The sequence below is a fragment of the Canis lupus genome, chromosome 1 (genome assembly GCF_003254725.2).
Source record: "Canis lupus dingo isolate Sandy chromosome 1, ASM325472v2, whole genome shotgun sequence".
Lineage (NCBI taxonomy): Eukaryota > Metazoa > Chordata > Mammalia > Carnivora > Canidae > Canis > Canis lupus.
The window spans coordinates 3100337-3117361 of NC_064243.1; the positions used below are offsets into that span (position 1 = coordinate 3100337).

Below are 17025 nucleotides of genomic sequence, written 5' to 3' on the forward strand. Positions count from 1 at the left end.
CGGGCGGCGAGGCGAGCGCCGGGAGGTGGTTTTTACCGCAGTGGAGGGGCGGGGTGGGGGCCGGGTGGGAGCGCGGAAGAGGCTCAGGCTTTGTACACTTCGTCAAAGGCGACGCGGGAGGAGGGGAGCTCGGATGCGCTCTCCATCCATTAGGAGACAAAGAGCAAATTGCCTTACTTTAAAGTAAAACGCTCCAGCTAATGAAGGTGGGTGATGGGGCTGCGGGACCCGAGGAGCCGCTTCAATTATTAAGGGTTTGGCTGATGGGATCGATGCCCGTGGGCACGGAGCGCTGCTGCCCCGGGTACGTGTCGGCGTGTGTGTGTGTGTGTGTGTGTGTGGGGTGGGTGTTGGGCCTCCCCCTCCCCTGGCCGCATGCCCATTAGCTGGGAGCGTCTAAGTGACCCTAACATTACAGAAGTGAGTGCGCCCGGGAGGGAAGTTAGGGCCGGGTGGGGGCAGGGGGCGATGGTCCCCTCTGTGACCGGGAGGGGTGGGGAGAGGGGTCGGGGTGGCAGGGACTCCTCGCAGACGCACCCAGCCTGGCGGGGGTCGGAGTGGGGGTGAGGGGGGGAGGGCTCCATCGCGGTACACACCCGGGTGTCTACGAGAAAGGAAGAATGCTGTGGGGCGTGTGTGATGGGGAGGGGGGGTTGGAAATGCGCCTGGTCTGCCATTTCCAGGGAGAACTAACAGACGGAATAGTTACCATCAGTATTTAGAATAAACCGCCTCGTCAAGTTTTAAAGAAACTTTGTATGAATAAGTTCGTTAAACGCCAGCCGAGTTGGGTATTTAAAACAGCGGTTTATGCAGGAGGTTGGTGTGCGGTGACAATCGGTGGTGGTGGGCAGGGAAGCCAGTGGAGGCTTGCCATTAGGGACCAGGGAGACCCAGCCTTTTACCCGAAAATGTGGGTCTGTAAGTCAGCCTCATTTATTATCCGCCTTAATAAGCTCCCCGCAGCAGACCGGGATCAGACCAGGAGCTTCAGGGGTTTATGTGTCTGCATCTTACTCATGCTGCTGGCTGACTGATAAAGAATTACTTGGTCTCCGGGTGTGCAAAGATCAACTTGCTCAGCCCTCTTTTTAAATATATTCATTCTGTGCCTCATTTAATCCAGATGCACAAAAAGCCATTTGCTGCTTCATTGTTGGTTTACATTTTTTGAAAAGGCGACTGGTGTAACCTGTGGAATTTGAAATGCAAATAGAAGCCTGTGGGAGTTGAGGCAGAACAAATCAGCATTTATAAAGTGAAAAAGATTTAATGTCTTTGAAATCATTGCAGAGGAAAAAAACTGGAGGGGGGGTGATTTTTCAGGGAGTGAATTGTGACGTCAGGTCTTTTTGGAAAAGATGTTATTTTTAAGGTCTGAATCCCGGGTATGTAAAGTGCTTACAGGAAAAACAGATTACAAGATTAACATCTGTTAACATGATCGTTTATCTCCAGCCAAAAATAGGTCAGTTCTTTCTTAAGGAAACACAATTGCTGGCGCATGCTTAAATAAAAAAATTAAAATCATGAGTTCATAAATGAGGACCAGCGTTTGTTATAATCTGATCCGTGAAAAACATTTTTTAATTTCGAGATCAATAAAGGTCAAAGTCTTTTTTGGGCGTTGAGAACAACTCTTCCCACTGCGTCCACCCCTCCGGATGACCCCCTCCTCCTCACCCCTCGCTCCCTCTCCGCCCCCACCAGGGATTGCTAATTTCCCTTTTCATCCATTGTGGAAGTACAAAATATATTTAAATGGATATTGTCTGACGCCCCCGTCGTTAAAGAAAGCAAACTCTCGGCGCAGATGGCTAACTTTCAGGGCTCTGCTGTTGTTTTACCATTAAATGAAACAGTAGGGAGGGAAGGAGGAAAAAAAAAAAAAAAAAAAAAAAAAAAAGGAAACAGCCTCGCAAAGTCTCCCTGCCCCTGGGCGTGAGTGATGGCTCTGCCGGCCAATCCGCAGCGGCTTTCTCCATCCCGGAGGTAATTTGGAGCGTGAGTGTGCGCGCGCGCGTGCACGCGCCCATGTGTGTGCACACTGTTGAGTGCGACCAGCCCCGCGCATCCGCGGGGTTCCTGATGTGCACAGCTCTGCGCCCCAGACGCGGGCAAGCGGTTCCCTGCGTCTGGGCAGCTAGAGGGGTGCTCGGCAGTCCCCATGGAGATCCTGCCTCCCCCGAGTGTTCTCCTGCAAAGATTGGGCGCTTGGAGGTGCTTTCGGATTCAAGTCGAAACCTGCAGAAGGGGAAGAAAAGAGGAGTGATATGATTATGCTTCTCAGCAGCCGGGGAATCGAAACGTGCAGTTCCCTCCGTGTCTTTCCCACGCGACAGGCGCGCCCTCTCGCGCGTGGGGTCCGGGTGGCGGGGAGCCCACCCGCCAGGCGCACAGCGTACAAAGAACGGGGACTGCTGAAATGGGCGTGAATTCCGCAGAAAAGTGAAGGACAGCACGAACCTTACAACTTCGTATTTTATTGTCTCGCCGAAAGTTCATACTTAGTCCATGGCAAATTCTAGAATGTGAGCCGCTCAGGGTCAGTGGAAGTTCTGGGCCGCCCGAGCCCGGAGTGCGGAGCGCCTGCCTGGTGTCCACCGCACAATGGGCGCATTCAGGGGCGGAGGCGCCACGGGCCGCCCCGCGGCTCGCCCCGGCCTCCTCCGGCCCCCGCTTCCCCGGGAATCCCGGTAGAGCTGTGTGGACGCGTGGGGACCGGACCTGGCCCCGGAGCATCTCCCTTGCGGTGTCGTAGATGCCGGGATGGATGCTGCCGCCGCCCGGACGGGTTAAGAACCCACGTGGGACGGCCCCTTCCCCGCAGAACCCTCCGGGGAGACCCCTGGGAGGGACGCCGCGCCCCGCCCTAGTCCACGCGGCGTGTGTCCGGGCGCCCCGGGGTCACGCCGAGGGTCCGTGGGCGACCCCCCGTCGTACCCCTGCAAGAACCTCGCTCAGTCACGAAGTAGCGCCCGAACCCGGTCGTCCCGCTGCGGCCGTGTTCGGCCCCCAGCCCGGAGTTCGACCGGGTTCTGCGCCCCCCGCCCCCACCTCCGTGGACTCGCGGATTGAGGATGGGCAGCAGGGGGGTGTCGCGGATTAAATCATTCCTATTTCCGTACCTCGGAGAGGGCGGCGCGGGGCCCCGGGCGCCGCGGGGGGCGGGGCGGGGGCGGGGGCGGGGGCGGGGGGATTTACCTGCCCGCCCCGGGGCGGGGGCGGGGCGGGGCGGGGGCGGGGGCCGCGGGCTGCCGGGCTGCCGGGGGGCGGGCCGTGGGCGGGGCGGGCAGGGCCGGCGGTGGGGGAGGGCCCGGCCCGCCCCCCGCCCCCCGCCCCCGGCGCCCGCCCCCCGCCCCCGTCATGTGGAGCGGACGTCACTCGCCTGCACTGTAACCCAAGAAGTGAAAGAGACGGGGACCCACGGCCCAACTTCGCACCGTAACAAAGGCGGGGGTCCGTGCGGGCCGGGGGACTGGCCGCGGAGGGGGCGGGCGGGGTGGGGGGGCCGGGCCGGGGCGGGGGTCTGCGCGGGGCGGGGGCGGGGAGGGGGGGCCTGGCCCGGGCGGGGGTCTCGGCGGGGCGGGGGCGGGGAGGGGGCGCCTGGCCTGGGTGTGTGTGTGTGTGGGGGGGGGGGTCTGGGGGGTCTGGCCGGGGCGGGGGTCTCCGCGGGGCGGGGGGCGGGGGGCGGGGGCTCGGGCGCGGGCCGCGCTCCGGGGGCCGAGGCGCGGCGGCGGCCAGGTAATTGGTTTCTATTTTAAACTTCACTTTGTTCTGGCGGAGGTGGGGCGGTGGGAAAGGCGTGGCCCACGAGGACGATTACATAAGTATTCGCACCTGATCCGGCCCCGGCCGGGCCCCGCGCGGCGGCGGGTGGGTGGCGCTGGGCGCCCTGGGGCGGTCCCCGCGAGGGGCTGCCGCGCGTGGGTGTGGCGCCCTGCCTGCGTGGCCTCTTTCCGTGCCGGCGGCTAGCGGCCCGCGTGGACGCGGGGGCCGGTCCTGGGAGCCCAGAGGTGCCCGAGGGCGTGGGGCCCGGCCTGCCGGCGGGGTCCACCACGCAACAAAGGGCGGGGGCAGCGGGACCCAAGGCAAGCCACAAAAGGAACTTTAGACGGGGGTCTTAATTAAACACGCCTCGGAAACGCATTTGCCTCCTGAACCTGCCACGGAGCCTGCAGTCCTGGGTACAGATGGTTTAGAAACCGGTGGTCCTCCGTCCTGTGCCCGAGCGCTGAGATGCCTTGGGAGTACTAACCCGAGTGGAAGCGAGGCTGGATGTTCCCCCAGCAGGATCCTCTCCAGATTATTTTTTAAGCCTCCCTATTAATATGATTGGAGTATTTTGGTTTAGGAATGTAAGTGCTACTTTAAGGAGCCAGGCATGCCTGCTATTTGATAGGATACTTTCTGCTGCCGCGTAGAAAAGCTCACTTTATCATTTGTTTGTTCCTCCTTCAATTTCTCTTACATTCTTCGATTGTGGCGTCAAAATAGCTGTGCTATTTATGTTGACACAGACCCGCTAGAATTAAATATACCGCATGCCTCTGCTGTGCATGATTGGGACCTTGCTTCCCCCTCTTGGTGAAATTGGGGAGCCCTAGTGGAGCTCGCTGGCCTGCATCCTGGGTCTGAGAGCTGGTTATCCGAGCCGGACGTCTTTGGTTTCAGCGGGCTCCCAAGCCATCTTGGACGGGCCCAGCGAGCTGCAGCCCTGAGCAAGCCTCAAGGACTTTGCTCATGAAATGAGAATTTTCATGGGCTCAGACACAAGCGAATCAGTCTCGTATTTTTCTTAGTTCATTAGTAGGACCTTGTTTTCTTCAATTAGCTCATTTGAATATACTGAAACATGGAGGGCACATTAACATTCTAAAAAAAATAACAGTCCCAAGGGATGTGTAATAAAACTAACCCAGAGGAGTGGGAATGCCTCTCTAAAATGAAACAAAGCAGGCAAAGCAGGGCATTTGGTAGGTACAGTATTCAGCAGTGGGGGGGTGGGGGGAGAGAAGCTTTGCTTATTTTTATTTCTGAAAGCTTTTGTTGGTCAGAATCGTCTTTCTAAATACCAAGACACACCAGATGAAGAACTTTTAACTTTGTTGTGTAACTGGTGTTAATCACCGGTGAGTATAGCTTACATGATTGGTGTTAATCCCATTGTCATTGGTAAACAACCTTTAAAGGTGACTGGCCAATTTAGAGATTAAAGTTTTCCTGGGACTTTGAAGTCCTACCTGTCTAACTTTGTAAAATGTTGTCCCAGAGACCCTCATGGAGGGAGGAGAGTAAGAGCCAGTCCATGGGAAAAGCCTATTGTTTCCATTTCTGTAGATCAAACGTCACCTTCATTTACTTTAGTTGCTTCTCTGTGGAGATATTTGAGTTTTATAGGTGACACATTCGATGTGGATGTTGTGCAGCGAAAGTCATGTGAAGAAGGAAAGAGACTTCTTTAGAGAATACTTTAGAATGAGGTATGCTCTCCCAGACGGTTTCAGTCTTACCAAATAGGGAAAAGTGGTAATGTGACCTAGGAAGTTGAATAGAGTTTTAGTCATGGGCTGTTCTTGAAAAACCAGCACTCAGTTTAATGGGTTGTTGTGGATTTTTATGTATTCGTTTTCCAGGGTAACTATTGGTCCTCTTTGTAATTTACCAGAAGGAATCTTTTAAACAGGCGTTATGTGGGAGTGGCTTTAAGTCTGGCTGGAGATGGTGTGTAGAGTTTCAAGTGCATTATACCTTAATGTCCTAGGAATAGGACACTGGGGTAGAGTACTGCTTTCCTTGAGCTCGAAGGAGCTTTGTCCAAATGCCTGCGTTTTCTTTTTATAATCTGTGTGTTTTCAGTGTTCAACACATGACATTATTTTATTCCTTTTTCAACCTTGGAGAAGAGGGCAAGTGTTAATTATATCATTAAAAGTGGTGTTTTGCTTGCAACCAGATTTCTAACTGAATAAAGCATCTGTATGAAAGGTGAAGGAAACCGAACTTTTTCTTCGGTGTTTGAAGGCCAGATTTAGCTGGAGACATCCAGACTTTCTCAAGGGCATGGACTGAGGCTGAAGTAAGAGAAATAATGTAAGAAAGCAAAAGAAAGTTACATTCATTTGATTACATATCTGCATTATAAATATTTGAATATAGACGTAACATTCCTCCCTCAAAAGCAGACATCTCACTTGCTGTAAATGTTTATGTGTTTTAGAGCTTGGATGGAGCTCTTCTGACAAGATCAAGTAGTTCTTTCAGAAATGCATCTCTTTGCTGCCCTACCCCCTCCCCCTCAAAAGTTCTAGAGGCTGTGGGAAAAGTTTAATTAGCTCTTCTCTTAGTGGCTGTGGTCCAGAGAAAGCTAGGGGTGTGTGCCACCCTCGCTGAGCTGAGTGCTCGACCCCCCAGTGGACTGTTTTGTACTTGAACTGACTGCTGAACTGGCACCTGGGACTTAGACCTTCTGTGGGTTGCTTACCACTTGGCACCTTTGACCCTTGCTTCCCGAGTCACTGATGTCCAAACGTGCAGGGTGATTGTGTTACTGTCTTTGGCTCCCAGACCGTGACTCTCTGCATGGGGAACTATGTGCCTTTTGGGTTTGTGTTTTCAGCTGAAGTGCACAGTTGGGATGTGGGTGGTTCTCAGGTCTGATCAGGTGGTGGTTGGACGGCATCTCCACGTGTGTTACAGGGATCGATAGCAGGGTGGAGCGTCTACAAAGGTGTGGGTGTAAAGCAGGTGTCAGTGTAGACCACCGATAGGCATCCATGGGCTGCCATTCAGTTTGCCCAGGAGTTTGGATACTAGCGATTATTCAGCTCTTGCTCTGTGTTTGGCTTGGCTCTAACTGGTGGTAGGGGCCAACCGGTGTGACTGTGACCCTCTTCTTCCTCCTATCCTAGCCTCCCTCTGGGGCTGTCACCACCAACCTTTCTACCCGATGGACAACAGCCAACAGTGTATTGGCAGCGGCCTGTTATGGGTCTGAGTGTGTCTCAGGGCCACGAGGGTGACAACATTTTTCTGATTCAAGCTTTGTTCTCACTTCTCACTGGTCCCTAGAAACAAGTGAGTTTGGGGTGGTGGTGGTGGGGGGACCTTCCCTTGCCTTTCTCACTAGAGCAGAGAGAGTGAGCTATGAGCAAGGGGGGTAGGGGTGATACCCTCTTTATCATCGGACTCTAGCTGGGACTATCTTAGAGTTTTCAGGAATATTGGTGACGTGTCACAAACCCATTTTAAGAAAGGACTCACATCAAATGTTTATTTATAGAAAATTTATTAATAAGATTAACCATATGAGAAGAATAAAGAAAAACTTTCACCATGGATTTAAAATGTCTCCTCTAGTTCTTTAAAATGCATGTTTATTTTAAAGCTAATTTTCTTTGACAGGGGACTATTTTAGGGGTATGACTTTAATAGCTACGGGAGAGTGCGTATACAGGCCCTATGAATGCATGGCTTGTATTTAAAATGTGTACCCCCCACTAAGGTATATCAAGTATATTTTAGATGGACTGGTAAAAATTAGCAGTTGCAACTGTCTGTTTTGTGTATTTCTTATCCCTTGCATCTGGCTACGTGTGATTTGAACAGCTGAAGCTTTTCTTTCCAAAGCTGGAACTGGCTGTCATATTTATGTCCAGAATGAGATGTTTTCCAGTGGCATACATTCGAATTGTAAAGAAGTGTAATTTTGTGGCTCTCAACATTCCTTAAAAGTAGTTTTCCAAGAAGATCTGGCATTTATTCTTCAATTCCACTGGTACTGAAAAATCACAAAGCAGGAGTAATTAGAAATGCAACTACTCTGAGAACGTAAACATGTAAATATATGTAAAGTAAGGAATAAAATCCCACACAGGAGAGTAAAAAAAATAAATCCTTTAGAAACTCTATTGGGTTTAGATACATTTTACTGTTTATTTCAAATATGAGTTCATTCTGGTAGATTTTTTTCTTTGTGTGTGTGTGTGTGTATTTGGTCAAGAATTTAATCAAGTTGTTTAATCGAAATTTCAGGCGTAGGTATTCTATGTGATTATGAATTTCAGACAGTTCCTCAGTGGAGTGCTGAACACAGGTTAGATTTTTAATATATTTTATTTTAAGACAAAATTAATCTGGCGTGTTATTCCTCCAGAAGCAGGTAGGCTGGTCTCTGGCGGATCTGGCACCCCGGGGAGTTGCTGATGTCAGCTCAGACTTTGGATACAGCTGTCCTGTTATTTTCTTGCTCATTTAGGGGATGGTGAGCTTAGGCTAACATGTGGTGTTAGCTTTTAGGACGTAGTTAAAGAGAGACTATGAAAAATTGAGGTTCTCTGTTAAAATTCTATAGTTTTTCCCCAACGGCTAAGAATTAAAGTAGGATTTTCAGCATTATTTAGGAACACTTGGAAACCCCTGTCTTCAGCTTTTCCTGTATTAAAGATAAAGGATATTTGTTTAGGAATTTTTTTCTTTGTTTCAGGAAAGGGCAACATGTGTCTGTCTTTGCCATATGGCACTATTTAACCTATATTACTTGAGCTGACTTGGCACGGTGTTAGGCATTGATTGATTTCAGCATTCGAGAACGTTCTTTGAAATTTGGTACAGTGAAGGCTGCATCCAGAGTGGTGCAGAGAGACTGCTCGTGGCTTAAGCAGCTTCCTGTTCGATTGATGAGTAGGGGTAGTGAGCAAGTGTCACTTGTTTCTTTCTGAAATCGTTTTTGTGGGAAATAGTTTGATGTTAAATGTTGACTGTGTTAATTCAGGGAAATCCAGAGCCCAGGGGGAGTAGTTAAAACTTCTGTGGGTTGCAAAAGGTCTGCTACTCCCTGTTTAGTTCCTGATTATTTCAGTGATTTTAAGCTAGACCTAAAAAATGTCCCCCCCCCCTTTTTTTTTTTTTTTTTTTTTTTTAGTGGATGGTCTAATCAATGAACAGATGGACAATCTGGTTTCACAGTTTAAACTTTTGTGGTGCTATTCTGGAATTATCCAGAGGCAGAGCGGGATGCTTTCACTTAGTGATTTGTTTTGTTTACAGATACTGCTTTTGAATTTTTGGAGAGTCTTGTGTTTAATTCACCAGAGTGGCTGCTAAGGCGACATCCCGGGAATTTATGAAGAGGGAACAGCATGGAAGATTATGCTTCCATTGTTAACATCCTGTACGGCTGTGGCCTTGCCACCAGAGCTCACGCGTCTTTCGGTGCCCTTCTCGTTCAGTCTGTCTCATTAGCTTTAATCAGACTGTTTTTCCTGTTTTAAGGGAAGAAGTAAACACATTTATACTCATTCGTGTGTGTGTGTGTGTGTGTGTGTGTGTGTGTGTGCCTTCAGAGCAGGGCATCTGTGGATAGGAAGGTGGGCCTGGGTGTCGCTTCATAGCATGTCAGCGGCGTGCACGAACGCTGCTTTTGGTGATGCATAATTTATATTGACATTATCAGTGACATGGAGAGAACATTTTTATGCCAGTTTGAGAAAATATCAGTCATTCACATTTGATAATCATATTCCCACCAGATTGAGATTCATCACACCAAAGCTTTTCATGTCTTTAGCGTGACCATTAGCATAATGACGATAATTTGTCCCTTTGAGTAACACCATGCGTAATTTACATTAGTGTTATTGTGATGAGTACAGCGCAGCCCAGGTGTTCGAGGGGTGTCCTTATTCCAAAAATGGCTTTTTACTTTTTAAAGTAAGAGGCGAGGAAGATGATCTTATTCCTAGAGCCAACTTAAAAAACATGACTGGTGGTAAATAAGTGAATTCCTCATGTAAAAGTACTTGCCATAGCAACGTAAACTTGGGGACTGTAGAGTCATGGGATTAGTGGTTTAGTGGCAGGATTAAAATTGGCCTCAGTAAATTACCCTGGTGACAGAAAAGCAGAATCTGTTAATGGTTTCACAGAAAGATTGGCTTCTCAGTTGTGTTCTAGATTGATGACAGATCACATGGGCTGCTTGGATTCTGAACTTTAGGAGGGAAGGTTAATTTTTATAATAGCTGCGCATATTTAAGTATCTGTAGGAATTGATTAAAAACGGAAGTGACTGCAGTTAGGATTTGGGATTCTGTTTGCCCACGGGAGATGATTTACAGTCCGTGTGTGGTGTTTGGCTGCAAACGGTAGAGGGGCAGTTGTCAGCGTGCATTTGAAGCAGTCATTACATGAGGTCTCCAACTGTCCGTGGGAGTAATAGACCATTTTGGAGAGTGTGTCAGCTCTTCTGAGCCACAAGGGCAGCTTTTAGAAGCGAGCAGGGCGGTGGTTTCCGAAGCTGGACCTTCCTGGCTGGGGCAGAGCCGGTGTGGCTTGTTACTCCAGGGTATGAGTTTCCTATCAGTGAAGAGCGTTAAATCAGTTCCATAGAATGACCGTGAAGGACAACATTTATTTTTGTGACAATTTGCCTTTCTTTGTAAATATATGTTATTTTTCTTTGAACTTGGTTTTAGAAGGTTCATGTTGAGGGTTCTCTTTGTGTTATAGCTGGTAGGAAACTTAGAGATGGTTTGGGGTGAATCCTGACGGTTTACAGGACCTGAAACACAGATGGATTTAGTGATTCAGCCAGGGCCACGGCTACAGAGCAGAGCTCAAACAGGTTTCTGGATTCCCAGTCTCGACACATGCCAGGAGGCTACCCAGCGAGGGGAGGTGGGTGAAAGCCCACCGTCAAGGTGACTTTGTCGGCGGTTCATTTAGCACTGCAGAGTGTAGACCTGGCAAGTGACGGGGTGTTTAGGACTGTGGGTAGTATAATGCTCCACTTTAGTTTTACCTTCTGATGCTCAGCACGAGCTCCAGAGAGAAGAAAAAAATGTGGGCTAAATGTTTGCCTCTCTCAGTGGGGATATCGTGTTAGTGTGAGAACCGGACGGGTCATCCCATTCCAAGGTCCCTGCAGCATTGCGGAGCTCAGACAAGGAGGGAAGCCCAGATCACCAAACACCTAGCAGCTGTTTGCACAGATTTCCAGCTCAGCACGGGGCCAGGATATAGATTTTCTTGGGAAACCCAATGGTAGCACCAATAATAACATCCCTTTTTAATCAGATAGTAACCATAGAAAGTAAATGACTAGCACGAGATAGAAAACCCATAAAAGAAAAAAAAAGCCACCAAAAATTTCAGGGAAAGGGATCAGAGAAGATGAATGGTAATTGTGGCTTCTTGTGGGCATGTGGTCCTAAACGGCAGTGGACGATGGTGTGTAAGGGTGTTGATGGAGAATATGCTAGGTGCTCTGAGAGGTAGGACAGAGGAGGACCCAGACCCAGGAAGGGAGCTGTTGGCTGGAACAGGGTAGGGGGTGGTGGGCACCTTTCCTGCAGCGGCATCCTTGGTGCATGTGGACAGCATGGCAGCTGAGAGGAAGGAAGGTGGGCACAGGAGCGAGCCAAGCACAGGGACACATTCGTTCCCTGTTCTTTCTCCCATGGCACTGAGGCGTGAGGCCACAGAGCAGCCCATTGCACTGGCTGGTTGCTGGAGGGACTCTGGCAGCCTGACCAGTATGTGAACAGGGCTCCAGCCCTCTGCCTGCCTTGGTTAAATTGGGAGCCGGGCCAGAACACAATGAATTTTGCTTCATTATGCAAGAGCTGCTCAGAAAGCCTACCCCCTTTTGCATCCTCCAGGTGAGCAAAAAGGGCTGACATTCTAGGTTTTCACTTCAGAGGGAAAAAAAAAAAAATCAGTAAATTGAGACCTCAGTTTAGAATCTGTTTTTCCTTTTCTGAAGAAGATAATACTGAGTACTTTTTCATTGGTTATCAAAAACTATATACATCCTAGGTAGTTTGCTGCCTTTCTAGAAATAAAAACAAAAACAAAAACAAAAAACTATATTATGTCCAGCATAAACTCAGAATTGCATAGATTTGTTTGATCAGTGTTCTACCTTATCGACAATCCTCCATAAAGAGAATATAGGCTCATTTGAGTATCTGGTAATTGAAGTTTTGTTATTTGTATGTTAGTAGTAAGAGTTTGCTGGTTTGTACCCATCTCATTCCATAAATAGGATGAGGTGTACCTGAGGTCACACGTTAAATATATAGTGAAACATTAATAGAAATCAAGAACAAGGAAATGAAATAATAGACTGTGTGACAAGGAGAAAATAGGATTATATATCCAGATCACAGTGGTCATTTCCAGTGGGTATACTTCAACCAAAATTTAGAATTGGAGCTTTTTTGGTAGCTCTTTAAAACAAAGAGTGAAACATACCATTGATTTGTTGAATTGATGACAGGGGCAAAACTCACCAGTTCTGTGGAAGGAAAGCCTCTTTTAGTGTTGACACTAAAGGAAACTTTTTACATAGATTCTCATATTGGCTGTTTTTATACAGATAACTTTTTTTTAAAGGTAGGCAGTGCCTTCATTGATATTCTTATGGCCAATGCATAGTGACTTTGGAAAGGTTATTCTCATAGTGACCATTTTACAAAGAACCAATGGCCTAATAACAAAGTCCAAAGCACCGAGAGCTGGGTTTTGAATCACCATGAGAATATATCCAAAAAAAAAAAAAAAAAAAAAAGAAAAGAAGAAAATATGATCCAAGTTACTGAGCATTACAGTTTCCCATTATATTAGAGAAGTTTAATTTTTATTACTAATGTCTTCTTAGAGACTTGAATCAAATTTGGTGAATGCCTAAATAGGCAGCCCCCAAATAAATAGCTCATAAGTGCTCTGTTAAGGCTCATTTCCTTTCTACAAACATTGATCACATGACCACGATGAGCAAGGTGGTGGCCCACGTTCCTTATGGGTATCATTTGGTATTTGTAGCAGGAGCTAAGGAGTCCTTTTGGCTCCCCGTTCCCCCAGGAGCATTCTGAGATCCACACAGATGACTTGGTCCAAGCCCATAGCTGGACTATCATCTTGGTGTATCATCTTGAGTTTATGACTTTCCTCATGCTTGCTAAAGGGTATGTTATTTATTTGAGAGTTGATCTGAGCCATCTGGAGTTGTATCAGTGTGGAGATCACCTTATGGAGGACCCATCCCTCCACCCTCCAAGCTCCTTCACCTTCAGGATGGCAGGGCTTACCCAGGAACCCCTGGAGAGGAGCGGGGAGCCAGTGTGTAGGCCCCATGAGAGGGAACCAGCTGCCTGAGCCCTTGGGGACTCAGAACGTGGTGGACTCAATATGTGGTCCTATCTGCTCTGGACAAAGATTTTGAGTAATCTGTCAGGGAACAGAGATTTAGAGGGTGGTCAGAGGATTTGAAGCAGGGAAGCTCCTGCATCAGCCCCCAGTGGTTCCAGTCAGTCTTTGCCCATTCTCCAGGTAGACTGAGGAAGGCGAGGTGCTGCCAAAGACCACCTGTGGGGGCTTGAGCTTTGGAAACTAGGGGTCTGTATTTATAAGACTCCAGGGCAGGGGGGTTGGTGGGCTTTTTCGGTAAAGGGCCAGATATTAAATATTTTGGGCTTTGTAGGCCAGCCCTTCTGTGTTGCAGCTGCTGTGCCTTGGAGCGCAGAAGCAGCCATAGACGGCAAGTCAGCAAATAAAGAAGCTTTATTTATGGACACTGAAACTTGAAATTCATATGATTTTATGTGTCACAAAATGTTATTCTTCTTTTGGTTTTTTCCCAACCACTTAAGAATGTAAAACACATTCTTAGCTCAGAAGCCGGACAAAACAGGTGGTGGGCAGGACAGGACTTGGCCTAGAGGCCGCAGTGTGCTGACATGGCCAGGACGGTGCTGCCTCATAGAATTCTGATGCATCTGTCATTTTAGAGTTTCTCGTAACCACATGGAAAAGGTTAGAGAAACAGATAAATAATGTTAATACGTCTTACACAACCCAAGAGAGGCAAAATGTTAGTTGAATATTTAAATGACATAAAAATTATTACTGAGATTTTTTTTTTGTTCTGTTTTTACACTAAGTCTTCGAAATCTGGCATGTACTTAACACTTAGGGCTTATCCCAATTTGGACTAGCCCCATTTGGCTGCTGTATAGGATGGTGCAGCTGTAGGGGGTGAGATGACACGCCCCGCCCTCCGCCACGGCCAGTCGCTGAGGTGAGTCAGAGATCTTCACTCTGAAAGCTCAGCTGTTTTTCCACAAGGACACATCGCGGGGAGATGCTTTGGGAATGTCTGTTGAATCCTAGCAGTTTAATTAAAAGGAAGAAAGCTTGTTTGTCATCCCTCTCAAGACCTGTGCCAGGAGCTGGCAGTGGCGGGGTGCTGGGGGGTCGGGAGGCTGGGGGGGCCAAGTGGCCGGGGCCTGACCCTCGGAGCGTCCCTGTGTCTTTCCCTGGCGTCTGCCCAGGTGGGCTTCTGGGAGGATGACCTCCTATGTGGCTTGTCTCCCTGCTCCTGTGGCGAGGCCCCTGGCTGGGACCCAGCATGTCAAGGGGCAGGTCAGTCCTGGACCTGCCCCTGAGCAGCAGGGACCATAGACTGGGGCCCCGTGGTCTCCAGCCCAGCATCCATGGTGACTTGGGGCTGGTGTGCCCTCACTTCTTCATCTGGGGGGTGGGACGGGATGGTGGCCTTTCCTGAGGGCCGGCGAGGGAGGGCGTGTGGTGCTTGGCAGGTGTGACAGAAAGGGAGCTGGCTCCCCGTGCATCGAACTAGTTACAGGGTCGGCTGACTAGCAGGTGAAGCCTGCCGGCCCTGAGACTGGCAGCAAATGGAAGGAGAATCGGATGCTAGGAGTTCATTTTCTGTCTCATCTTGTGATAATTTTATATCCAGCATATAAACCCCGTGAGTGACTTGGTTATTCTTCCTTTTTGTACATTAAAAAATATCTTTTTTTTTTTTTTAAGAAAAGAGGTAAGAATTGTTTTATTCAGTTAGGTAGATAGTGTTTATATTGCCTAGTAAGACTTAAACCTGTTTTATTAGAATCTGAGTTTTGCTAACCACACGGGATGAAATGCAGATGGACAAAACGTGGGGTGGATTCACTGCTAGGGCTCAGGGTATATCTGGAGTGGAAACCCGGGCAGAGCTGATTCATTGTTTTGTGGGATTTTTTTTTGGGCATCACCGTAGCCATGGCTTAGTGACGAAATGCTCTTTCTGTTGAGGGCCAGAATGGTGCACTAAGATGCTGGTTCTGCATACCGTCCCCTGTTGTTGGAGGAGGAGCTCATGGCCCCCGCCCCCCCTCATGGAAGAGCTCACGGGTTTCCCCAGGGTCCCCCCTCCTCCAGTTGGAGTAGGGGTCACTCTACGTGCTGCCTTGAGAAAATGCTGATGCTGTGCTTTTCTCGTATTAGGAGACCTCTTGGAAAGGCTACACTCTTTCTTCAGAATGGATCTGGAACAAGTATATGTGATTAGTCCTTTTTTCAGTAGGTCATTTCAATATAATAATGTTAGTAATCATGAAAATGCATATTTCCCACTCCCCCAAATGGGTAGCCAGAATGGTTCAGAAAAGCTGTTTTTCAGAAGGAAGAGCAAAGTCCTTCACTCAGAAGCGAAAGCGAAGTAATCTCCTTTAAGAGGATGCTTCTTTTTAAGGGGGTAAGGGGAAGACATCCCTCATTCCAGCAGTGTGTGGTATGATGGGTGCTTCCCAGGTGCCAGCAGGAGCTCTGTGAGTGCAGAGAGGGCTGTGAGGTCCCAGCCCCCAGGGACTTCAGAGCAGGCCATTCTGTGAGGGTTGGCGGGTGTTTTTTTTTGGGGGGGGGGGCAGCAGGGGCACAGGTAGAGGCTGGCAGGTGTAAAGGTGCAGGGGGAGCCCACTGTGTTGGTGAACTGGCGATGGGCCGCACACAGACACAGAACCCGGCCTTGTTTTCAGGAGGCAGGACTAGGCTGCAGTTGATCCCAGGTGTCCTAACACGGCTGTTCCTTTGCTTATTCAGTTTTGTCACATTTTCAAGGTGAGGCACAGTTAAATTGCTTCGTCATTGTGGGGCTGGGCCTGTTTTTTTGTGGCTTCCCTATTATCCCCGCCTGTAAATCCAGACATTCAGGTCAGCAAGTTTATTATTTTGACTGAGGGTCAAGTTCCATTTCTTGTCCTATCAATCACAGAAGTGCTTCTTTTGAGAGTTAAATGCTGTTGAGACACACTGGGGTTCTATTTACTGTCTCGTGTGTGAGTAGCAGTATCAGTGTTAAGAAAACTCAATACTTAAAAAAAAAAAATTAAGATCGACTAGCATTCAGGTGGAATAACACAGCCCGAGTCTGCTTTGTTCCGCTGTGATAAAAAGTGCTATTTATCTGTTTCTGTTTCAGCATAAGGGTGCTTTGGGCGGGTGCACCTTCAGGTGAAGGGGCATTTCTGCCTAACAGAGAAACGTTAGCCTTCACTGTTAGGATTGCCAGGTGCTGGTGTGCTGACCTAAAATTCTTGGAGATCTTTTGCAAATCCGCATGCATCTCATTGAGTTAGATTTCATCAGTGGGCCCTTATCTCGAAAATGATTAAAGCCTCCATAGCTGGTCACCCCCTCTTGGCTGTGCCTCTGGGGTCTCAGGAGCTTAAACCATTTCTACCCAGGCCTGTGAACCAAGATCTGCTGGTTGATGGGACTTCAGTATCACGATAAAGCCTTCTGATTAAAATACCCTTTCTTGGCTAGATTTGGGGGTTAGTGGAGAACAGAAACAGAACTGCAGGCTTACGTTAATCTCGAGGGCATAGTTTCTTTTATATTTATGTGAAAGTCAGTTTGTTTAATTCACTTTAAAGTCTGAGATTGGACTAAGAATATGGACGAGATCCTACATTTCAGGTGTCAGGAATGGTGGCGGCTGGAAGCAGGCATGCTTCCTTTCCCAGAACCCTGCGGTGTTGATTTTGTTTCTTCCGCAGAAGTCCCCTTGTTGGCAGTGCCTTGATCTAAATGTCATTATTCCAGGGAATTAATATGAAGCTACATGTGTTAATTATTTAATTACACAGAATTAAATTTTGACAACTGGTACCCAGTATCTTACACTGTCTCTTTGTCTCGCGTTAGGGGAGGAAGGGAGACATGAGCACTTTGCTTTTA

At 48.5% G+C, this 17025-nt stretch overlaps 1 protein-coding gene and 1 long non-coding RNA gene across 13 annotated transcripts in view; one reads left to right on the forward strand and one right to left on the reverse strand.

Annotated features, from left to right (window-relative positions):
* ZNF516 (zinc finger protein 516) overlaps nucleotides 1-17025 on the forward strand; it is a 124626-nt gene that overhangs the window by 387 nt on the left and 107214 nt on the right. Inside the window, exon 1 of one of the 12 annotated variants that reach the window (XM_025421980.3) lies at nucleotides 57-206. The exons of 5 other annotated variants lie outside the window; for them this stretch is intronic. The gene's annotated coding sequence lies outside the window, so the exon portion shown is untranslated. Of the gene's footprint in view, nucleotides 1-56; nucleotides 207-2663; nucleotides 2795-3338; nucleotides 3460-4166; nucleotides 4188-4214; nucleotides 4359-17025 lie in introns of those variants that run through there. 6 more of the 12 variants (XM_025421981.3, XM_025421975.3, XM_025421977.3 and 3 more) reach the window with 6 other exon arrangements.
* LOC125755329 (uncharacterized) lies at nucleotides 1819-2607 on the reverse strand. The gene is made up of 2 exons (XR_007411536.1): nucleotides 2467-2607; nucleotides 1819-2244 (listed from the first exon to the last, which is right to left on the reverse strand). It is a non-coding gene; the product is annotated as an uncharacterized LOC125755329 (long non-coding RNA).